The following is a 17682-nucleotide window of genomic DNA, read 5'->3' as shown; positions in this document are numbered from 1 at the left end:
GTGAGCAAATAAATTGCCCAACAAAGTGTTACCTGCATTCCCTGACATACTCAACTTGGAGATACAAGAAATCATATTGGTCAGGCCACTGAATTATTTTTATTTTTATTTTTGGTTGCGTTGGGTCTTCATTGCTGCATGCAGGCTTTCTCTAATTGCAGGGAGCAGGGGCTACTCTTCATTGTGGTGCGCGGGCTTCTCATTGTGGTGGCTTCTCTTGTTGCAGAGCACAGGTTCTAGGCATGCGGGCTTCAGTCGTTGTGGCACATGGGCTCAGTAGTTGTGGCTTGTGTGCTCTAGAGTGCAGGCTCAGTAGTTGTGGCGCACAGGCTTAGTTGCTCCACAGCAGGTGGGATCTTCCTGGACCAGGGCTTGAACCCATGTACCCTACATTGGCAGGCAGATTCTTAACGACCACACCACCAGGGAAGTCCCAGGCCACTGAATTTTTAATTAGTCTTTTGTGCAGCCGTATATCACCAGAACACTGGGCATACAGACTGACTTTAAGCAAAGGAGAAAGCCATATCTGTAAAATTATTTCAGAGTTCAGAAAGAAAAACCTACTTCATTGCCCCATCTCAAAATTGGAATGAAAACAATATGGTTATCTCTTCACCTGTTTAATCCAGCTGGAAGTTCTTTTAACTCTGAAGTAAGATGGATTGGCTCCTGTCAGAGATAAGGATAATTTGTCAAGTTTTGCAATTAATGTATGCAAAAATTTAAAACACCTCAATATATTATTGTTTCTAAGCTGTAAATTCGATTTAGAAAAAAAATGAGTAATAGTACACCTTATAGATTTTGCAATAGTGTATATCAAAATGTATGTCCATATCTAATGAATTATATTAACAAATATTTGTTGACCTCCCACTACACACAAGCCCTACTCTAGGCAATGGAGATCATATTTTTCTAAATATAACCAATATCACTATGGTAGCTAAATGCCTCATATGTGTCCAAAACAGTAACAGTGACCAACTATCAACCATATGTCATTATATTTCAGTGACTTTAGTAATATCATTTAACTCCCTTCTCATTTTAAACATTTTTTACAATTATCATGTATTATTTATATATATACAAGAAAACAAATACATCTGTGTACTTTTAGAAAGTCAACTGAGGAAAAAGCACGTAAGTAAAAATAGAAATGTACGTGATGATTTTGTTTTAAACCAGAATAAATTGTAGTGGGAATTGCTCAAATGATCCCAAGAGTAGAAAATGGTTTGGAAAGAAAAGGTTAAAAAGGGAATATTACCCAAACTTTTTTTCATCCTAGACCAACCCCAGAAATGCAGGAAAACATTTTTACCTACAGCCAATGTATTCTAATCAGCTTGGGAAGGGTGGTTTGCTTGAAAAGAGTGTCAAAATTTCATTTAATAGACTTGCATGAAGTAATGTCTCAGTGCAAACATTCACATTAGTGATATTAATGTCCATACTTTTATGTGGAGGAACAATATGGGTGTAATCTGGTCACTCATGCACATCAGGAGACTCCCCTTTTATAATAATAACTTCTTCTCACTGCAATTTGATCAGGCTCAGTGACCTGGAGGTAATAAATAAGTAAACAAACCAAACAACAGATAAATAAATCCCCTGTCAATAATGTTCTTTCAAACCATCCAATCCCCTGCGACTGATATTTTTAATTAAGGAAATTAAATTGTACTGTGCTGAATCACTAATGATGTAGAGAATCAAATAGTATTTAAATGATTTGTTTTGCAATATTTGTGTACTAATTATATTATTCAATACTGTATGAGCAGGCAAGATAAAGGAAATAGAAATAAGATTTATTTTATCATGTGGTGGATTTTGCTTTATGAAATCATGAGCATTTGTTCACTTATTTGAATCAAAACAGGAAAATGAGAATCATCATGACACATAAAAATTATACTTGTTTAAGTCACAGTTGTAGATTTAGGGTGCCATTTTGCAATGAGCCCACCAAACTCATAACTTTGGGTCATTATGGTGAATACTTTTCATTCTCTCAGTGAACACACTGTGATTAAATTAGGATGATGAGTTCTACCTGACTTAACACGTTAACAAATGAATAAACAAACAGAATAGAGTAGACAAACAGAAGAATAGTAAAACCACACACAATACAATATCTATTGGCTCCTGTAACTAAAATGTGTAAAGATTTGGGTAAGGTTTAATGCATAAACCCAACATTGTCTTAAAGGAATCCTTTTCTATCCATGTTTTCACTGACTCTTACACTATGACCGCAACTCCATATGATGACCTGTTATATAGGGTAAATATTTAGGAAGTTAGACTCTAGAACCAATGCCCTATATTTTAATCACTGTGTAGCCTTGGTTTCTTTATCTCTGCCTTAGTGTCCTCATCTGGTCCCTAGTATCCTTATCAGAAAGAGAAGACAACAAAAATACCTACCCCGTATTATTGTGAAAATTAAATTAACTAATAATAAACGTAAAGCTCCCAGTTCAGGGTCTGATGTAATGGATTGGCCAAAAGGTTCGTTCAGTTTTTTCCTTAAGATGCTCTAGTAGCACTTAGTTGTCTTTAACTTCATTCCAAACAATTTTGTTAGATTTCTCAATTTCGAATTGGAGAATACGATACAGCATTCTATGTTGCAATTGGTGCAAAAAATTGACAAAAAGAAACCTTTTATATGAAGATAGTAAGAACGTGAACAAGACTGCAATAGATAGTGTATGTGAAAAGTAATAGAAAATAAAGTTGAAGGAATATTTGGCTTTGCAGTCAAGAGAGGGAAATTGGACTTGATCCCAAGTGGGAAGCCACAATAAGTCCTTGAGTCTTTTTCTGACTTGATGAAACCAATGTTTAACAAGAATTAGCCTGACTGAAATACACGGAGACTGCTGAAGGTAAGGGAACTAGTTAGCGGATTGTATAGTAATTGAAGATTGAGGTGATATAGAGCAGTAGACTAAAGTAGCAGCAGTGGAGCAAGCAGGAAACAAGGACAAGCCTTAGTGAAAAATTTAATTTAGAATATGAAGGAAAATATCTAGACCAATATTTTAGCTTAGTAATGAAAAATCATGGTAGTATTAATGCAAAAGTGGGGAAGGAGAAAAGTTAACATTGATATGTTTGTTATGTCTTGAAAGTAGGAATTTTAAAGTAGAGAAATTCCAACACCAGTTGAATATATAAGGGTGAAGTTCATATGAGAGGTCAAGTCTGGAGCATCTCAAAAGAGTCATCTATTTCTTCACACATTTCAAAGCTAAATTGAAGATTCCAAGGAAAGCTCATTTAAAATGTATCCTCTTGTTAGGTCACCTTTTATTGAATCCTTTGAATTATCTGGTAAAAAAGAAACAAAATGTCTTCTCACAGAATGATTCCAATGATTAGATTCAGACTTATAACTTACACATAACTGTTGCCATTATTTTGATTAAATTTGGTTTATTATAATAATCAGTGGTAAACAAGAGTTTGTACTCTATCTCCAAAATTTGTCTTTTTAAAGTTTTCTTAATCATCAAAGAAGCCAAGGGCATGGTCTAAACTGTGGAATCAGCAAGTTTGCTTTGACTAAAGTAGGAGAGAAATTAAGTCATAATCCATTTAATATCTTCTGTTGTCAGTAGGAAGCAAGAACTTACTGTATGCTGAATGCAAAACAGATGTTGTTCAGTAGGTTTGACTGTGGACTCTTTCAATTTTTTACTTTTAAGACAACATTTAAAGGTGCCAGATTGCTCTAATCACAAGTGTCAACCATTCATTAGCTTAATGGAAAAGGGTAACAGATTATGTATATAATAGTCACCAAGGGAGAAGATACATATTTACAACCACAACACTTACGTAGATAGATTGTAGACATAATAATCTTCCACAGGAGGGAGAGAGACAAACAATTACTCTAATGGAAAGCAAAGAACGTGATTAACATTAAATGCCACCCAAAGACAGATATTTGTGGTGGGAATGACATGCAGGATAGGTGTGTAACTTGGCCTTGAGTTTTGGGCAATAGAGCTAGGGAAGATAATAAATGTATTGAGATGCTGCAGTCTGAAGGAACGATTGTAGACTTGCCTTTTACTTTTTGAAGTAATTACACTTTTTTTTTTTTCCTGGTGTGAATTTATAAAATGGCTTCCAAAGATAACACATCTTAATTCCCTGTAAATATGGTGAGATATCACTCTCATGATGATGTTAGGTTATATGTCATAGTTGACCTTAGGATAGGGAGATGATCTTGCTGGGCCTTATCTAATTATATGAGCCCTTAAAAACAAAGAAATGTATTTGTCTGATGGCAGAAGTCAGAGAGATTTAGAACAAGGGAAGGGCTGGATGTATTGTGGGATTTAGGATAAAATGGATGATGTGAGAAGAAATGTGGCAGTCTTAAGGAGCTGAGAGAGGCCCCTGGGGCTGAAAGCCAGCAAATTAAAGAGAACCTTGGTCCTATTACTGCAGAGAAGTGAAGTCTGTGGAGAAAAGGAATGAGCTTGGAAGAGGACCCCAATTTCCAATATGAATACAATTGGCTGACACTTGAATTTCAGCTTTCTGAGACACTGAGCATAGAACCCAGCCAAGACCCCTGGACTTCTGACTTATAGAACTGTGACATAGAAAAAGTAACATCAGAGAACAAATCCATGATTTTCTTAGAGCTGGAAAACCAACAATTTTGCTATATAGTAAACATCTACAGTATGGATTTAAAAAATAATTTCAGATATGCAATATGGATAGCCATGAATAGGCAAAACATAGATATGCCGTTATCCAAAACTGATTTAAAGTGGAGATGGTTGGGAAAAGTGTAATAATACATCCATATTCATTTTGAATAATGGGTGTTAAATTGAGAAACTGAGAATTTCAAGAAAATGTCTTTGGTTTATACTGTTGGGCTTATTAATCTATAATGAAATGCAATATGTGGCCAAACATAAATTTTGAGTTTTCCTTTTCTTTGAATTACTATGATATTATTTATTAAATATCTGATTTATTTGTACTTACAAATGAGAGAAAGGATTGCACTTTTTTTTTGAAGATGTTGGGGGTAGGAGTTTATTAATTAATTTATTTATTTTTGCTGTGTTTGGTCTTCGTTTCTGTGTGAGGGCTTTCTCTAGTTGTGGCAAGCGGGGGCCACTCTTCATCGCGGTGCGCGGGCCTCTCACTATCGCGGCCTCTCTTGTTGTGGAGCACAGGCTCCAGACGCACAGGCTCAGTAGTTGTGGCTCACGGACCTAGTTGCTCCGTGGCATGTGGGATCCTCCCAGACCAGGGCTCGAACCCGTGTCCCCTGCATTAGCAGGCAGATTCTCAACCACTGCACCACCAGGGAAGCCCAGGATTGCACTTTTGATCTATAGTTGTCTCATGTAGCATTTCTTAATGAGGAAATAAGTATATGAGAAATTTCCTCTTTATTTTACTCTCCATTTTGATTGTGAAAATGATTACACGAGATAATAAATACTCATTTCCATTTAAGGGACTGCAATTTCAGATGTACTAGGGCAGGTAGCAATATGGAGCTTTGTAAAGTTGTAGATGAAGAAGGAAAGAAAATAAACCACTTTTTTTTTTTTTTTTTTGCGATACGCGGGCCTCTCACTGTTGTGGCCTCTCCTGTTGAGCACAGGCTCCGGATGCACAGGCTCAGCGGCCATGGCTCACGGGCCCAGCCGCTCCGCGGCATGAAACCACTCTTTTTTAATAGAACACTACCATCCATGTATATGCAATCAGACTAATGGGGAATTTCTAGGTTTGAGTAACTATTGTGGTATTCCCTCATGCTCTTTTCTTTTGTTGGACACATTGTGTTTCCTGTATTTTTTTCATTTCTCTCCTATGATTATTGCCACTAATTTCTAGGAAAATATGTCCATTACTATTGAATTTGTGGTAGGAACTCGTAATAATTCCTTATCTCTTACTTCATTTTTTATTTTTCCCATTTTTTCTGCTAGTATTATAAAGCTTTGTGATTTTGTTGAGTGTGAATTTTTTCTATATGATTACATTGGGGGGCATAAAAATATTAACATTACTTTTGTTTTTTCTGTAACAGTTGTTTATTTTGATGGCTCTAATATTAAGTGATCACCGTTTTAAATCATAAATCAAGAGTAATAGATGTGACTTGATCTCTAGTTGACTGTACAAATGAACCGTGAAAGTGATTCAGTGTGACTTCCAGATGGCCAAATTAGAGAACACTTTGAATTGCTACATAGTTGATGCCTCTGAAGGGAGCTGATAAGCTGTTCTACACTCACTCCCTCTCTCCACTGTCTCTAGTCTTTTCAATGGACTCAGTTTGGCTTCCTCCCAAAATAATACACATAAGCAATTCTCAGTAAGGTCAGAAATCTATGTTTCTAAATCCAACATGCTTTTTTGAACTTATATTATGGGATCTTTCAATATCTGATACTATTGACCATACCTTCCTCCTTAAATCACACATTCCTCTGAACAACTTGAGTTCTTCCTACACCCCACATCGCTTCTTGTCTGTATTTCTTTGTGTTCCTATCCTCTTCTTCCCAGCCATTCAATGCTGAAATCCCCAAAGTTTCTTCATAGGCCTAATTTCTTATTCTATATTCTTCCTGTAGGTGATTCAACTACCAGTGATATGCAGGTCACTCCGTATTTTGCATGTCAAATCCAGACTCTCCTCTCAGCTCCCGGTGGATGTACACAACTGCCAGTTTCTAATCTCCTCTTGGATATGTGGTGGCCGCTCAAACTTAATATGCCCAAAGCCAACCTCAGAGACTTTCTGCAGCTGTTAGTTATCTAACTCTGTGTAACCAATTACCTCACAACTTGGAGGCTGAAAACAAATCAAACATTTACTTTCTTTCACAGTTTCTCTAAGTCAGGAATTTGGGAGTGACTTGACTAGGTTATTTTGGCTTGGTATTCAGTCAGATGTTGCCCATGACTGCAGGCATTTAAGGCTTGAGGAAAGGTGGAAGATGAGCTTCTAAAGTACCTTATTCACAAGTCTGGCCAATCAGTACTGTCAGTTATCAGAAGGCCTCCCTTACTCTCCACACGGGCTTCTCCTGAGGGCTGCTGAAGTGTCTTCACAATATGATGGATGGTCTCCCCAAGAGACCAACACAGGTGCTGCAATAACACCTCCACAGTATTCTTCTCAGGTACTCAAGTCAGTCATGATTCAGAATGAGAGGGTGGTAATACCAGATAGTAAGGATTGTTGGGGGCCATCTTGGAACCTACAAGACATAAGCCCTTTTGTTTTTTTCTAGATTTTTAATGATAACAAATAGGCAAGCCAAAGATCTAGGAGTCACTCTTGACACCTCTCTCACCTTAATTCAAATATGTTTTGAATCCACTGTTTTATCAAATCTACTGCTGCCACCTTAACCATAGTGGGTCCAATTGCATATATTTTCATCTTATAATCGGTTATTTGCACTGCAGTTCAAGTAAACTTTTTAAAACAGAAATTAAGTTGTGTCATAATTTTGCTTAAAATATTTCCCTGGTTTCCTGTTGATCGTAGCTAAAGACCCTAACATGACTTTAATAGTACTTTCAAAATCCTATGTGGTTTGGCATCTACTTACTTCTATAGCTATGGCTCGTATGATATTTCCCTTTCTGTCTGTTATTAGACATACACTAAATTATTCAGTTTCTTTGTCATGCCATTCTTCTGCACATGGGGATTTAGCTATCCTTCTAACTGGATAACTTTTTCCTTCTATCTTTTCTTAGTTAACTAATATCATATTATTTTTTTATATCCTACTTCCTCAAAGAAAAGTTCCCAACCTCTCTGACTAGTTTAAATCTTTCTGTAATATGCTGCTATTTTATCGTGTACCTCACATTCGTACTTCTTATTGGACTATAATGCTACTTTCATTTTTATGGTTTTCTGTTAAGTACTTTACCTGTTTAGCTACATTAGTGTTCACTGTCTTAAGGCTTATCTGTCTTTGTAAACCTCTACTGAAGCAAAAGCCAATAGGAAGATGAGAATATTGTGAGTTCTTTTCTTCAGTTTGATAAAGCTGAATTTCAATACACTAACAAATACTGAGTAGAAGCCCTGGCTGGTACTATGATGAATACAAAAAATGAGTTATTATGTCCACTTGGTTACAAAAAGGTTAACATAAAAATGGAAGAATCAGGCTTAGGTAAATATGTTAAGGTAGAGGGAGATTGTATTATGAGTGAGAGAAACTAGAATATCTCCCCTGTATTCTAGTCATAAAATTCTAGAAGCTTATGGTAGTTAATTCAACTTTCTTTGTCTTTGGCTATATTTGTACAATACCATGTTAATATTTTTGGATTATTTAGACATTTGGTAACAACTATTAAAAAATGAGAATTATAACCTGCCAACCCACAGCCAAAATCAATCATCATAGCTATATTAATATTTGATCTGGTGGACTAATTAATCAGTTAACTCAAGGTAGCAAAATAATCTTATGAAGACACTGAACTCAAACGCTTAAGCACCTGATATATGTAAAACATTAGGTCATGTGTTGAGCTGCATAAAAGACCATATGATATGTTCATTCAAGTTGCTTAAAGTTTATTTAGAAATATAAATTGAACATAACTAACTGTAATATAAGTTAAATTGTGGAAAGTGTCCTAATATGACATAGGGTGTCTCCTTTAAGTTCAAGAACATTTTCTAGAAAGTTTGGGATTGTCAGGCTCTTCACTTGCCTTCTCCCATCTTATCAATTCAACAATTCTACCATTTCCATTATACAAACACAAACCAGAAAAAAAAATTTGTCTCAGTTAATGAGGTGTTCACTTTTATTAAAACGTCACAGAAACTGTTGTGACAAGAAAGTCACAGAGTGATATCTGACCCTGTAATCCTTAGCCCCAAATTTCTAGAGACAAGTTAAACACTCTGCTGGAAGCCTGCAGTTGTGTGAATTTTCACAGGCAACCTCTTGACCCATCTCCCCAGGCCAAAAACATCTCCAGCAGAGTACCTTCTTGCACTCCGTGACTATCATGAAACTTATACTTACTTCCTCCTTTATCCCACATAGAAGAAATTGCTAGAATATTATAAAATTCATTCACATCTTTTAAACTATGGTAGATTTTTAAGTTTCTGATTGTTGTCATTATATTTACACTTTATATTTATATTTGTATGTTGAGTGCTGGCTGCCTTGTGAAACATGATTAAGAGGATTCTTTCCCAAACATAAGTTTAATCAGAAAAATGAAACAAACATAGTGGAAGAAAAAAGGGGGGGCCACAAGGGGAACTGAGGGGCAAGGTGAAGTGACTGATGTGATTTCAAGTGGATTCAGAAAAGCTACCTGAAAGAGATGGTATGGGAGTATTAAGAATGGGTTATTCTATGGAACACAGACATACATGGAAGAAGGTGTTCCAGGCACCAGGGCTATCCTGAACAGAGCACTGAGTTAAGAAACTGCCAGGAACATTTGGCAAACAGTATTAGCCTCAACTTGGTGACCCTAGAGTATTCTATATATGGCACTGTAAAATCAGAGGCAGTGCTGTAAATGTGAGTTATTGCTATATCATGCCATGTGTAAAGAAATGGATTTTTTCTAAGGCACATTTCATTATGAGTACATAGCCTTGGAACCTGTATACCTCTGAATACAAATAGTATCAAAAATTTTGTAAGCAAATCTGTTGGTTAGCATTCATCTTTTAGAAATTTAACAATATAAAATTAGATATTCTTACTTGATTTAAAAAAATGTTTGTAGGGCTTCCCTGGTGGCGCAGTGGTTGAGAGTCCGCCTGCCGATGCAGGGGATGTGGGTTCGTACCCTGGTCCGGGAAGATCCCACGTGCCGCAGAGCAGCTGGGCACGTGAGCCATGGCCACTGAGCCTGCGAGTCTGGAGCCTGTGCTCCGCAATGGGAGAGGCCACAACAGTGAGAGGCCCGCGTACCAGAAAAAAAAAAAAAAAATGTTTGTAGAACTTAAGCTAACCCTCACAAGAAATCAATTTATTGTTATATTTAGAGTAAATATACTCTGGTTTCTACCTTGTTGTTAAGAGCAGAGTAAGAGGCACTAGATTAAAGAATGCTTGTTTAAAGTCTGTCAACATCTCTTCTTCAATTTGTCGATCCCTCCTCAGCATAAACTAAGAGCCCCATTTGTCTTCTCACAACTCTCGGAACTTCTTAGAACTGTTTAATCACATATTATATGATTCTAGTGGGTTATAACAGTTAATGCTAAAATTAGTCTTTCGTGCTATTCAAAATGTTATTTCTCTAAGCAAAAGGTAACTTGTTTTATCTTGGTTGTGTCAAAGTAAGCCAGAGCTGAACACTAGTTAAAGTGGTAGAAACAGCTTTTATTCAGGAAGTACTAAAATAGAGGAAATGAGACCCCAGTATAGAAGCGGGCTCAATTCTGAACACAAGGAAAAGTGTGAATTTATAGTCAAGGAGCTGGGTGGAGGGGTCAGTGGATGAAAAATTACTGGGAGGAAGCATCAGGGGTAGAGGGGGTTCTAGCTAAAGGGACTTTACAGGATTCTCTCTGAAAACAGGCCAAGGTGAACTGTAGGGATAAGATTTGATCAGATATTGAGGGAGATCAGATATCCAGGGTAGGATTTCTTGCTAAAGTGACTTAGTGAGATCCTTGCTACCTTTGGGTAATGTAAAGAGGAACACAGAATTCCAAACATTGAAGCCTCCAGGAGAATAGGATTCAGAGGAGACTGACAAAGCTTGGTCAGGGAGGTAATCTTGTCATTTGAAACATACACATCTAAGTCAAATGCACAATACTAAGGCAAGATTGACAGTACTTTGCTAAAATCTCAAGAAAACCGCACATGCCACTGTGAGCATTCAGTGATATCAAATGTTATACATTCATCCTTGGTTTATCTTTAGATATTTTTATGGAAAGTTTTTTCCTGCCTTTCTGAAAGGTTCTATGAGTCTTAAGTAATTAAAAGCTGATTAATCATATTTGTAGTACCTCATTTGGTTGATATTTTTTTCTCTGCTGAAATGAATTCTACCTTTAACTAATGGATGATGGTGTTGATATCAGAGGACATTTTAATCACTGTGCTCTGATGATAGATGGTCATTCCATTTAATCAAATGTTATTTGACAGAGTATTGTCTTTGGGGTTTGCTCAGGTAGTGATTCAGAGATGGGCAGCATGTGGTGGGGTAGAGGAAACACTGTAAGTTTCTTTAATAATATGGTTAGGCCATGACGTGAAAAACAAGACTGAATCTTAGAAAATTTCCAAACCCACATTTACTATTAGTAAAGTGAACTATGATTTTTTTAAAAATCCTATGAGAAATACTTAAACATTAAATGCTGAATAGCTTTCAAACCATATTTATATTTTTTTCTTTAATTGAAATTCAACCATATGCTAGGAAAATGGTCAGCATCTTATGAATTCATCTCTTTTGTCATCTAAATACTTTCTATATGTTTTAAAATATGTATTTATTATATATTAAATTCCTGCTGTGTAAATCTTTGTCTTGAAAACTAAAGATTTTATATCATACATGGTATACAATTTGCTGAACAGCTCTTGCTTCAAATTTAAGAGTGCTTTAAAATATTTTTTTCATATCTAAAGAGAGAGGTACTACCATGTTTAAAATAACTGTGCAGCTTGTTTAACATAGTAGAGTAAAACCACAGTTCAGAACTTCCAAAATCGAAAAAATAAATGAGCAAAAAGCACCAACAGTACTAAATCAGTAGCTAACAGAAGAAAGAGTGATGTCATACAAAAGATAAACAATCTTTAAAGTTTGGCTTGATGCATCCAAGTGAAATACATAGGAGCAGAGCCTAAGCTTATATCTTCTTACAGAAATCTCCAGGGACCCATGCTAAACCAGGATAGTAAAATCTCTGGCCATAAAGGAAAAGGATTTGTCACTGTACAAGTTATTCCTTGAAACAACAGTGCTGTGTAAACAGGCACCTCAAAACTCAAACATAGAACAGATAGTCATTTATTCTGATAATGCTTCTGCAGTTCAGTGATTTAGGGGTGTGGCTGTGTGGCTCATCTGGTGCTGGAACACTCACATATCAGGCATTCAGTCGGCTGTAGTCTGGACAAAAGGGAATGGAGACAATGGTGCCTGTGATTCTTGCTTTCCAGCACATTAGCCCAGGCATGTCCTCATGGTAATGACAGATGGAATAAACCCAATCACCCAAAGCTCATGCGTGGAGCAGGATTTGAGAGCCTGGGGGGAAAATGACAAAGCTATTGCTTGAGTTACAGTTACCAGTATTGCACTGGTCACTAAGTCAGACTGAGAGAGTACAATCAAGTTGCATGGCAATAAGGGATGCCTGGGGAGTGGTGAAATATTGATAGTATAGCTATTAACTCAGTTAGCTGAATCCTCTACCAAGTTCCCAGAAACTTGTTAGAACATACTTAGCAGAATCACGATGAAGACATAGTGGAAGGCTTGACTTTCTCACTGCCCATTTTCCCTGCCCTGTTCTGTGAGGTACAGAGAAACTGGTAGAATTTAACATCTGGCACCTCACATTGTAATGCCCTGAGGAAGATACATACATCTTAGATAAAGTGTGAACAGAGTAAAGAAAAATCCACTGAGCATTATATCAGTGAAAAGAGAAGAACTAGACATGACTGTGTTTGTTCAGTGTGATCATGAATTAACAGCATGAATTGAAAGCCTAGGTTGCAGGGGAAAGGGAGGAATGGCATCTTTAGAATTAAAAAAAGAAAAAAACTAAGAAAATATTTGGAAAAGAAATGTTAAGAATACACAGTTGAAGAGAATATAAAGCAATAAAATGAAGACCGTCTTTATTCGGATTATTTGCAGTATGGGGCTATAATGAATAAAGCTGCTATGACTTAAACACAAGTTTTATACAACCATATGTTTTCAATTTTTTGGATGAATGCTTAGGAGTGGGATCTCTGGATCATATGTTAAATGTACGTTTCCCTTTGTAAACAAAAACAGTCAACTGTATTTAAAATTGTCTGTGTCATTTTGTATTCCAACTAGCAATATACGAGAATGAGAGTCCTAATTGCTATATATTTTTACCAACACTTGGTATTGTCAATCTTTTTTACTTTTGCCATTCTAATGAGTATAGATTTAATATGAATTTTACTAAAGCTTAAGGATGTTGCACATATTTCATGTGCTTGTTTGCCATCTTAATATATTCTTTAGTAGCATATATGTAAATATTTTTCTTATATCTTAAAATTGGGCTCTTCATCTTATAGAGAGTTGTAGGATCTTTATGTATATTCTGGATACAACTCTTTAACAAACACATGATATGTTGTGAATGATCTCTTCTAGTCTGGGGTTTTTTTCTCTTTCATTTTCAAAATAGTGTCTTTCAAATGGGAAAAATATATATATTTAATCTTTAGGAAGTCTAACTTAGTGGGTTTTTTTGTTTGTTTCCTGTATTTGTGTACTAACAAAGCTTCACCTATCAGAGGTCACCAATGTTTTCTAGACAATTGATACTTGCAGCTCTTACATTTAGGTCTATTATCCATGTCATATGCATATTTGCTGTATATGTTGTAAGGTTCATTTTTGCTGTTGAATTATCCAATTATTCAACACCATTTTTTGAAAAGACTATTTTTCCCCCATTGAATTCCTTGACATCCTTGTCAAAAGTCATTTTATACTGTATATAATCACTGCATTCTAGATGGTAAATTTGTTTATTTAATCAGGGTACAGATTAGCACTTCTGAAAGTAATTTATGTGTATACTGAGACTGAACAGATAAGTAAATAAATTATAGATAATAGGAGACATATTTCTCAATGTCTCAGAAAAAAATAACAAATAAGTAAGTAGAGAGGCTAAACTTAACCCTATTGTGCTGATTAGATTACGGGGTTATCAGTATAAATGCATGCTTATTTTTATTAATACACATGCAGATATAGAAATAATTACAGATACATACATATGTTTTCTAGCTCTGTCCACTGAGAGAGCCTAGAGGTAATGACATCTCAGTAGCAATTAGCATATATAGCATTCATTTATTACTTTCTAAATACCATTTTACAATAAAAGGAACCTTGGTTCCCTGGAGGAATGGCTGATTCTAGGGCTGGAGCAGAGAAAATATAATATGATCTTGGGGCACCTCACAGTGTAAAAAATAAGGCAGTGCTAAAAAAAAGAAAGAAAACGTATAAAGACATGTTAAAAGAAAATAAAAGTTCCCAGTGGCTGAAGATGGAACAATTTGAGCAATAAAATAAACAACAATAGTATTGGTTATAACCAAAGAAAAAATTAATACCATGAGTCCATATTGATAAAAATAAAATATTAAATAAAGAAGAGGCATAGAAAAATATTTCTTAGAGAAAAATTCCAAGTAATACGAATGATACATGTAAAAATCAAAATTATGAGAGGAACAGAACATAGTAATAATTGCTATAGGCAGGTTTCACAGAAAAAAAATGCTAAAATTAGTGGGTGAAATTGTAAAGAGAAATGGGATATTTGCATGACCTCACATTATCTCCTCCAGAATTTACTAACTACTATGGTGCTCTTTACATATGATTTGAAATTATTTGATACTCCTCTTTCCCATGAGTGTGGTCCGGACCTACAGGCTTGCTTCTAACAAATAGAATAAGGGAAGGAAAAAATAGTAACTTTTTTGGAAAATACAACTTTAACCAAGTGATTAATTCTAGTATGACCAGTAATAAATCATGTTGATACATATCCCCTGATATAATGCTATGAGTGTTATTCTTCATCTCTGCATTATACTTCCTAAAATTCATAAATCTATTCTAACCATGAGAAAACATCAGAGAAATCCAAATGGAGGGATATCCTACAAAATAACTGATCTGTAGTATTTGAAATTCTCAAGGTTATAAAAAAAGAGCAAGGAGAGACTGAGAAACTATTACAGATTAGAGGAGATAATGGGGGCATGGGGACTAAATTCAATGTGATATTGTGAATTATATCATCAGAAAGTTAAAAGGACATTGGTGGAAAATCTGTTGAAATCTGTTTGAAGTCTGCAGTTTAGTTGACACTATTGTACCAATGTTAATTTGTTATTTTTGATAAATGCCCCATGGCTATGTAAAATATGAATTTAGGGGAATTTGGGTGAAGAGTATATGAGAACGCTCTTTAACAATAGGTAAGTTTGGTAGATTGGACACATCAAAGGTGATTCTTGAACTGAAAGTACCAAACTGAAATTCAGAAGTAAAACATACAGAATATTTTTCAAAGAGTGTAAGAGACATGTGGGGTGCAATAAAAGTTTTTTAAATGATTGAATTTTTAATTCCAGAAAGAAAGTAGAGAGAGAATGGGACTGATGTAATATTTGATGTGATACTTTTGAGAGGTTTTCCAAAAATGGTAAAAAACATCATTCTGTAGAGTCAAGAAACACTGTGAATATCAAGCAGAATAAATACAATGGAAACCATACCCAGAAACTCCAGAGCCAGTATGCTTAAAACTAAAAGTAAAGAGAAAAATTTTCAAAACATTCTGGAGTTGAGTGGGAGGGAGCCAAATAACATAAAAGCACAGCAATAAGACTCAACAGAAATGGTAAAAAGCAGAAAAAAGGAATGATAGGTGAAGAGAAAGAGCAAGAGAAGAAATTGCCAACCTAGAATTCTATACCCAATGAATATGTTCTTCAAAACTGAGGGCAACACTATTTTTTTTTTTTTTTTAGACAAGATAAAACAGACATTTTGGCACTGGCATGCCTCCATTAAATCCAAAAGGAGGTTTTTCAGCCGTGTGTGTGCTAGAGGAATAAAAATGATAGAAAGGATAATTATATGAATTAACATAAATAAATGTTGACTATTGCAAGCAAAGTTAGTAATGTGTCATAATGTTTAAAATTTATCTAGATTGAAAATACATGATAACAGTAATGTAAAAGGTAGCACCAAGGTTTCAAATTGAGGAAGAGTGCTGTTTCATGGGTATGAAGTTTAATTATGCAAGATGAACAATTCTAGAGATCTGTTATACAACATAATACTTATGGTTAACAAATATGGTATTGTATACTTAAAATTTTGTTAAGAGGGTAGATCTCATGTTAAGCATTCTTACTAGGAAAAAAAAACATAAGAAAACTTTTGGAGGTGATGAATAGATTTATTACCTTGATTGTGGTGATAGTAGCATGGGTATATACATATGTCCAAATTCATCAAATTGTGTGCATTATATGTGCAGGTTTTTTGTATATCAATTATACCTCAATAAATGATTCTAGCAGGAGTTGCATTTAGAGTGCCATAAAATTCATGTTTTAATCTCCAAGATAAAAACTAAGAAAACTATTATATAAGAAGTTAATAAGAAAGATTAAATGATAAAAACAATAGATCAATTTTTAATGGCCAAATGTTTAAACAAAACTTTTTAATTGGTCTAATAGAAACGAAACAGAAGAGTGTTGATATAAACACACTGTAACAGTAGTTACAATAGATGCAAGTGAACCACATACTACAAGTAAAAGAATAAGATTCTCAGCCTGTAAAAAATGCAAAACCCAAATATATATGCTTCTTATAAAAGGTATACTAAATATAAGAAAACATAATTTGTAAAAGAATGGAAACTGATATGAAGTACAATGGCACTCCCAGAAAAACTGGCATTTCTATACTAATTTCATCCAAAATTGAGTTTAAGGCAAGAGCATTGTTAAAGTCAAAGATGATATTGTAGAACCACAAAAGAGCCATTTCATTCTGTATAACACTTTTAAATATGTGTGCACCCAATAATACAGAGTAAAAATAGAAACAAAAATATGAAAAATAAATTAAAGAAAAATAAATTCACTATCATAATGAAATAATTGAAGGCATCTCTCTTAAAAAAGGAAAGAACAACCTCATCATAACCTGAAAGTATACTGAAAACTGGAGCCACAAAGTTAACATGATTGATCTAAATGAAATATATTGAATTCTGAAACCAGAAACATAACCCCCATTCTTTCCTAGTGCAAATAAAAAATGTACCAAAATTAACAATATGCTAGTTCATAAAGCAAACTTCAAAAGTTTCAAAGACTGGAATTATTCAGAGAAACTCTGACCACTGTGAAATTAAGCTAAAAATCAGTTCAATTTTACAACTAGAAAAATCCCCGTATATTTTGAAATTAAGCAAAACACTTTTAAATAAGCTATAAGTGACAAAAAGCACAAAGGAAGCATGGAAAATGGGAAATATAGTTAACTAAGTAATGAAGATATGACATAAAGAAACTTGACGGATGACCATAGCATAGTAATTAGATAAAAATGTGTAGCTTACAATGGATAGATCATAAAAGAAAAAGACCTGATTATCAATTATCTAGCTATCCACCAAAAGAAGTTAGAAAAAGAAGATCAAGTTAAATTCTCAACAAAATTAATAATGTGCAGAAATTACTGAAATGTAATAATGGATAAGAAATAAAGTGAGTAAAGCCAAAAGTTGGTTCTGTGTAATATTAATTGAAGAACGATAAAGAGAGATATGTTAGAAAACCTCAATTGTCA

The sequence above is a fragment of the Delphinus delphis genome, chromosome 8 (genome assembly GCF_949987515.2).
Source record: "Delphinus delphis chromosome 8, mDelDel1.2, whole genome shotgun sequence".
NCBI classification, from domain to species: domain Eukaryota; kingdom Metazoa; phylum Chordata; class Mammalia; order Artiodactyla; family Delphinidae; genus Delphinus; species Delphinus delphis.
This window is presented reverse-complemented; position numbering follows the sequence as displayed.